This window comes from Bradysia coprophila, unplaced genomic scaffold (genome assembly GCF_014529535.1).
Source record: "Bradysia coprophila strain Holo2 unplaced genomic scaffold, BU_Bcop_v1 contig_143, whole genome shotgun sequence".
Lineage (NCBI taxonomy): Eukaryota > Metazoa > Arthropoda > Insecta > Diptera > Sciaridae > Bradysia > Bradysia coprophila.
Window position 1 is genome coordinate 513,193 of NW_023503415.1, and position 8,666 is coordinate 521,858.

Below are 8,666 nucleotides of genomic sequence, written 5' to 3' on the forward strand. Positions count from 1 at the left end.
AACATTTCTTTAAAGTAAAATAGATAGCGCAAAAAGAAACAACCACAATCGCCACGTGACAACAATCCCACGACATCGATGTTCAGCAAATTACCGAAAAAAATTCATATTTTTCCATAAAAATAAAGTTTGCAATGTTCGAAAAATCCAAATAGTGCGTACAACAGTTGTTACTGCAACTTTATTGATTCAATGACAAAATAAAACAATCAGTTTCCATTTGCATGTGAAGGTTCGAACATGAACTTTTTAAAATTTTAGCGCTCACAAAAAGCGTACTATTTTTGACACCTTTTGATCTAGTACGTTTAGCACTACCATTTTGACGTACATCAATCAGAAACATTGTTGATGTTTACAAACCACAAAATGGTTCTTTGATGCAATTGGAATTTTGTAAAAGTTGAATCGAAAATCGAATATTTTAATATAAAATGTTTAGTGTTTGATGGTCAAATGTTGTGCAATCGATAGGCCTTATCTTTTCGCAGGTAATTTAATTCGTAAACATGCACTGATCCAAATTTTTATTTTCGAAAAATTGTTTTAGGAAAATGTTGCAGCATCAACTGCTTACATAGATTAGATTATCGCCGGTCCAAACTTTAGAAAACAGATTCTTTTTCTTAAACACGAAATTGAATCGACACAAAGATCTCAACTGTGAAAAACAAATTTTGGTGCCACACCTTGAGGCTCCGGAAACATCGAGTGACCTAAAATCTTAAATTGGTCCAATGACCTCGGACATGAAAATTTTGTTCTAGGACCCCCCTCAACTTTCATTTTTGAACATTTGTCCCGAAGAGACCAAATCTCTACGACGCCATCTTGTGACCGTACCTACATTAAAGTTGGCACATTGAATTGACACATTTTCCAACTTTTCTCAAAAACGCTTCCGCCGATTTTTTTGATATGTACCTCAATCGATAGGTATTTTTAGCGGCTATCAACGGTAAGACTTGCACAAAAATTCTATGTACCGTTTTTGAGAAAATTGAGAAAAACCACCCAAAAAACCACTCTTTGGTGATTTGCGGTGGCTCACATGCCTGTGGCCGCTCTCAAATGTTTTTATTCGGAAGCGCCGACCTCGAAAACCCTTTAGACACAAATTTCACGCCAATCCATTAATTTTACGCGAAATGGCAGCCAGTTTTCGTTTCAAAAATTCGGACTTTGTAGCCACCTAGCGGCAAAGCGACGCATAACAAAATTTTGTGACCCACATTTCCTGAATCAGCATCAAAAGCTCTACCGAAATCAACCGTAAAATCGTTAGGTCCGAGGTACGGCCTCAGTCCTAACCTAGGTCCAAAGTCGACTTTTTCCCATCTCGCCACCCTAAGAAACGCTCCTATATACTTTTTAGATTTTTAGAAAGTACGATGCCCTGCGGGCATCGTGTAATAGATGCCGGGACAGTCATGTATTAAGGCGCAGCGCTGCGCGCTGCGCTTGCAACTAGATTCCAGATATCCTAGTTTGGGGTCGTTGGAGTTAAGGGGGAGAAGTCAAAAAGTTGCTGTAAATATGCTCCGCCGTCCTCAAAAAAAATTTGGTAAAACATTCGTGGTAGTGGACTTGCGTCACGCCCGCCCGCTTACTAACGTGCGGGCATAATCCAAAGTCACTAAAAAAATTTGGTGGTAGAGGACTTGCGTCACGACCGCTTACTAACGTGTGGGCAAGATATTTAATCAAACTTACGGAACATCCTGTAATTTCTATAACGAGTTTTGTTAGATCTTCACAAATAAAATCGAAATCTACGTAGCTCACCGTGGAATGCCTCACATATATACTCTGCTGGTAATCGTAATGCGTAAAAGAAAGTGTACAAGAAAGACCTCATCTACTGTGCTGTAAATAATGATGATGATCGACCAGAAGAAATGTTAATGGATTTGCATTCATACTGTAGAAGATGGACCGTTATTTACGCACCGCATGCATTTTGATTTATTCTCAATTTCCGTCTTTCTTTTTGTTTCGCTTTTCTTCAATATGAGGTAACCGAAATATACGTCTCGCATGTAGCAGAATGTATACCGCTGTACATATATATCTTCTTACTGTTGCGGTGTACGTCTCTCGTTCTAACTCGTTTATTCATTGTGTGAATGTCTTCACCTTGAACAGAATTCGGTTTTTACCATCGAATTGGTGCTTTCAGTATCCATAAAATGGTCAGAGTATGACAATCTTCGCGTTACGTAACTTGCGGATATCACTGTGCGATCGTTCATTAACATTTTTAATTGTTACCTTCAGTGAATGAAGAGTGTAATTGGACGAGGAGCCAAGTGTTGTTGAAGAAGTAATTTTTGTGAATCGACACACATCTTGTTTTGGTTTTCTGTTCGCGTTTTTCGAGCGAACTTCGTTGATAAAACGTGTGCAATCTATTTACTTATGACGAGTTCACACTGTCAACCAATTCAATTGATCACATCCAATTAAAATTTAATGGACATGCTGGGTGACTCTTTCGCCTAATGTCGCAGGCCGGCATGTATACCTACACTCAACTGGTTCTGTTCCATTTTTGTGATTGGAGACGTGGTATTTTGTGTATCCAAAGAAGTAGTGAATTTGACGAGAGAACGTCGTTGGTGTTAGGATTGTTACGGTTAATGTTTTGTAGTGGAGACTTATGTTGTCAATTATATATTAGAAGTGAAGCTACGCTGAGCGCTACCTTCATTTAATTCAAAACAAGAGAAAAGTCTGTTCAAGGTTGCAATCAAGTCTATTGAAGTGACAAATGATAGTGGCCGAAGTATAATCAACACCGTATCATATCAGGGAATCAGGGGTATAATATATCTAGTGGCGCTAATCTTGCGGTATGTACATTTTGACAGATTTACTATCACATTTGCAAAACGTCGAACTCTAATCTCTGAGAAAGGAGGAAGAGGGATTCTTCTGAATTTCGACTGACCGAAATCGGCGCTATTTTTTCCGGGACTTTTTTTTAATGCCTAGTTTGGCCTTGGTGCCTAGGCCCCAAAACCAGTCTCAGATATTTTTGATTAACCTGGCTGGTTGTAAGTGGTCAAAAGTCGAAAAATGGGGTTTCGTAGTCCGGATTTCATTTCCGTAAGGTGGCGAGGACACGGGCTTGTATGGGCTCGTTCTAAAGCAAATGTCGAGTACTACCGGGGCAAATATTAACTTCAAAATATTTGATGATAAACGGCCGAAAATATGACCTCCAGAAAATTTCTCAGAATCTAGAAAACCTCGGTGAACTTTGATGAGAGCTGTGACTTCACAAATGCAATTATTCAATTAACATATTACTTATTATGAATGTGGAGGACCTCAGGTTTACACCGATGTCCATATTAGGCACGTGACTACGAACATATAGAATCTGTGTGTTTCACTCCGCCAAACTACTAAATAGACGTATCGCTGTAAAACTGAGGTCTTCCACATTCATAATAAGTAATAATTTAATCAAATAATTGCTTTAGTGTAGTCACAGCATTCATCAAAGTTCACCGAAGTTACATCGATTTTCAGAAATTTTCCGGATCATATTTTCGGCTGTTTATCATCAAATATTTTGAAGTTAATATTTGCTCCGGGAGTACTTGGCTTCAGCTTTCCAACGAACCCATACACGTCTGTGTCCTCGCCACTTTACGGAAATAAAATACGGACTACGAAACCCCATTTTTCGAGTTTTGGCCACTCACAACCAGCCAGGTATGCAAGATCAAAAATATCTGAGACTGGTTTTGGGGAATAGGCCAAACCAAGGCCAAACTAGTCATATATAAAAAAGTCACGGAAAAAAAGCGCCGAATTCGGTCACTCGAAATTCAAAAGAATCCTTCGAGAGATGCTAGATCACTAAGAGAAACGAGCCATCCCATATCTATTGCGTACGTGACCCTAGTGCGTCTGTCACCCTACTTTGACCGTAAGCCTATTGCGCCGGTTAATGTAGTTAAAGTAAAATTATTATGTAATGTGTACATCTTAGAAATTGCGCATAGCGCAATTACGAAGCCCCGTACGCCGTTCCTTTCAAATGAAACAAAAATTTCAAATAGCCCTAAAATTTTAATTTATTGAGTATAAATACACATAGGGCCTAGTATCGGCCTCAGTCCGAGGACCCAAATTTAAGATTTTTTTCAACAACATTCTATTCGGCCTTTGATTACCTTCCAAGTGAAACAAAAGTCCAAGGACCCAAATTTATTTTTTTTCAATAACATTCTATTCGGCCTTCGATTACCTTCCAAATCAAACAAAAATTACGAAAAACGCATGAAATTTACTCGAGTTAAATGTAAAATACACATAGGGCCCTTGTAGCGGCCTTAGTCCAAGGCCCAATTTTTTTTTTCAACAACATTCTTTTCGGCCATCGATTACCTTCCAAATGAAACAAAATTACGAAAAAACGGATGAAATTTACTCGAGTTATATGCAAAATACACAAAGTAGCCTTTCACTTCTAAGGCCCTAACTCACGGTCCATTTAACCGATTTTAATGAACTTATTTTCCTGAATTGGTATCGAATATACCTATCGTTTGCAGTTTCATTTTCATTTCCATCGTTTGATTTGCAGTAGATATCCCCAAAAGACCCTAAAACACTTCTTCTTCTTCTTTCTTCTTTTTCAGCCTGTTTCTATCCACTGCTGGATGTAGGCCTCTCCAACTTCTTTCCATTTCGTACGATCCATTGCCATTTGCTGCCAGTTTGTACCTGCAATATTCTTAATTCCGTTTGTCCATCTCTCTGGTGGTCTACCTATAGCTCGTCTTTTATATGGTCGCCAGTTCATGATCTTTTTGGTCCAACGTTCGTCTGTCCTTCTTGCAATATGTCCCGCCCAGCTCCATTTCAGAGATGCTATTCTTTCCATGACATCAACGACCCTGGTTTGTTGTCGAATCCATTGATTCGTCATTCTGTCTCTGAGTGTTATTCCAAGCATACTCCGTTCCATGGCTCTTTGTGTCACTCTCAATTTATCTTCGGACATAGTCTTGCTATTCATAGACTTCGAAAAAGCTTTCGATTCAGTGGAAACATGGTCGATATTGGACGCATTAGACGAATGTAGAGTAGACTCAAGGTACTCCAACACAATTCGATATGTGTACAAAAATGCTACTTCATGTATAAAACTTCATAAGAGCACGGAGAAATTCAGAATTGGCCGAGGTGTAAGGCAGGGTGACACCATTTCACCGAAATTATTCACGGCGATTCTGCAGAGTATTTTTAGGAAGTTAAACTGGAGTAAAATGGGAATAAATATAAATGGAGAGTATCTGAGCAATCTCCGCTTCGCTGATGACATTGTACCGATAGCAGCGAATCTAGGTCAGGCTCAGCTTATGCTACAACAGTTAAGTGAAGAGGCGAGCAAAGTTGGCCTCAAGATGAACTTATCGAAAACAAAAGTCATGACCAACATCGGGGACGATAGAGAAATCAAAATTGGTGACACTGTCATTGAACGAGTCGACAGCTATGTATATCTAGGACATAAACTGAAGTTAGGTCTGGACAACCAAACTGCAGAAATAAGACGTAGGATTGGTCTTGCATGGGCAGCGTTCGGAAAACTCAGACTAATTTTCAAAAGCAAAATTAATAATAGTCTGAAACGCAAAGTTTTCGACACTTGTGTCCTTCCAGTGCTCACTTATGGAGCGGAAACGTTAACTTTAACGAAAGCATCCTAAAACACTTAGGTGGCCCTAACTCACGAGGGGCCAATCTTCGAACTTAACCTCACTATTTCAACTACCTTTCAGGGATTTTTTTGAAATCGGATTTGATTTACTCAAGAAATCGACGTGACCGACAGACGGACAGACAAAATTTTTTATTGCGGATTCGTTATCTATGAACATAAGCAAACACTTTGCCCTTACCGTCTGCTTCGAATTCCATCAATTACACACGGTATCGTAATCATATAAGCCCCTTCGTACTTCGTAAGGGGCTAAAAAATGTCCGTCTGACCGTCGCCACTCTAACTTGAGCAAACAGGGCCGTAGCCAGACTCCGAATTCAGGAGGGGCACAAGAGGTGCAGCGAAAAACTAAACTAAGTAATTCTATGAGGTGCAGCCCTCGGCTGGCTACGGCAGTGTAAGAAACCGATTTTGAATTTTTCTTTCGTTTTCGCGCGTTTTCGTTAAAAATGATAAGCAAAATCGGTCGAGAAGGTTCAGAAGGCTGGTAATGGTTTTTCGCATTGGATATTATCTTGACTGAAACTGGTTTTAATCATGGATAAAGAAAGCAAGAAAGCTACTGACCACACCAATCAGGGATTCTCAGCCAGAAGGGTTTTAAAGTTTTCCGACTATATCTACAACACAACACATTTCTTCTTCTTCTTTTTCAGCCTGTTTCTATCCACTGCTGGATGTAGGCCTCTCCAACTTCTTTCCATTTCGTACGATCCATTGCCATTTGCTGCCAGTTTGTACCTGCAATATTCTTAATTCCGTTTGTCCATATATCTGGTGGTCTACCTACAGCTCGTCTTTTATATGGTCGCCAGTTCATGATCTTTTTGGTCCAACGTTCGTCTGTCCTTCTTGCAATATTTCCCGCCCAGCTCCATTTCAGAGATGCTATTCTTTCCATGACATCAACGACCCTGGTTTGTTGTCGATTCCATTGATTCGTCATTCTGTCTCTGAGTGTTATTCCAAGCATAACAATCAACAAAACATTTAGTAAGTGTAAATGTCAGTGGATCGTGAGGTAGGGCCGTAAAAATGACAGGCCCATAGTGTTTTTTGCATATATAAGGATTTCGCGAAAACATCGAGCAAAATCAAACATTTTCGGACAATGTGTCAATGGAGTTAAGTTGTAGCTCATTTAATTCGTCTGTCAATTCTAGAGAAGACGTATCTTTTCCTTTTTCGATGTGTTGTCAACTTTCGGTGTGATTGGCTCAAAAGTAACCTCATGTCAGAGGGTCATGAAAATGGTTTTTCGATTACTTAACTGAAGATCATATCTTTTTCAAATGTTGAAAGTTTATAGGAATTAGCACCACTGAAAGACCTACAGATAGATTATGATCAACGATCAGTATAGGTGCACTTTCGGGTCTTAGCGACCGTTCATAAATGACGTCCGCTGTTAGGCGGGGTCAAGAAAACGTGACTGCCCCAACAAAATTGGGTCAAATTTGAGATTGGTGAGTAGGGCCTCCAAAACTGACCAAAAGTACTGTACGTTTTTAGCCCCGTACGAAGTACGAAGGGGCTTATAGGATTACGATGCCGTGTGTAATTGATGGAATTCGAAGCAGACGGTAAGGGCAAAGTGTTTGCCTTTGTTAATTGATGACGAATCCGCAATAAAAATTTGGGCCGTCTGTCCGTCTGTTGTCTGTACGTCACGTCGATATCTTGAGTAAATCAAATCCGATTTCAAAAAAAAAAAATTTTCCCTGAAAGATAGTCAAAATAGTGAGGCTAAGTTCGAAGATGGGCACATTCGGGTCGGCCCTTCGTGAGTTAGGGCCACCTAAGTGATTTAAGGTCTTTTGGTGATATTTATGGCATAATAAACGATGGAAATGTAAATGACACGGCAAATGATAGGTATTGTCAATACCAATCCAGGAAAAAAAATCGGGTGAGTGGACCGTGAATTAGGGCCTTAGAAGTGAAAAGCTACTAGGGCCCTATGTGTATTTTACATAGAACTCGAGCAAATTTCATTCGTTTTTCGTAATTTTTGTGTCATTTGGAAGGTAATCAAAGGCCGAATAGAATGTTGTATAAAAAAAAATAAATTTGGGTCCTCGGACTAAGGCCGCTACTAGGGCCCTATGCGTATTTTACATACAACTCGAGTAAATTTCATCCGTTTTTCGTAATTTTTGTTTCATTTGAAAGATAATCGAACACCGAATAGAATGTTGTTGAAAAAAAAAAAAAAATTGGGTCCTCGGACTAGGGCCGCTACTAGTGCCCTATGCGTATTTTACATACAACTCGAGTAAATTTCATCCGTTTTTCGTAATTTTTGTTTCATTTGAAAGATAATCGAACACCGAATAGAATGTTGTTGAAAAAAAAATTAAATTTGGGTCCTCGGACTAAGGCCGCTACTAGGGCCCTATGCGTATTTTACGTACAACTCGAGTAAATTTCATCCGTTTTTCGTAATTTTTGTTTCATTTGAAAGATAATCGAACACCAAATAGAATGTTGGTGAAAAAAAAATTAAATTTGGGTCCTTGGACTAAGGCCGTTACTAGGGCCCTATGTGTATTTTACATATAACTCGAGCAAATTTCATCCGTTTTTCGTAATTTTTGTTTCATTTGGAAGGTAATCAAAGGCCGAATAGAATGTTGGTGAAAAAAAAATTAAATTTGGGTCCTTGGACTAAGGCCGTTACTAGGGCCCTATGTGTATTTTACATATAACTCGAGCAAATTTCATCCGTTTTTCGTAATTTTTGTTTCATTTGGAAGGTAATCAAAGGCCGAATAGAATGTTGTTGAAAAAAAATTAAATTTGGGTCCTTGGACTAAGGCCGTTACTAGGGCCCTATGTGTATTTTACATATAACTCGAGCAAATTTCATCCGTTTTTCGTAATTTTTGTTTCATTTGGAAGGTAATCAAAGGCCGAATAGAAT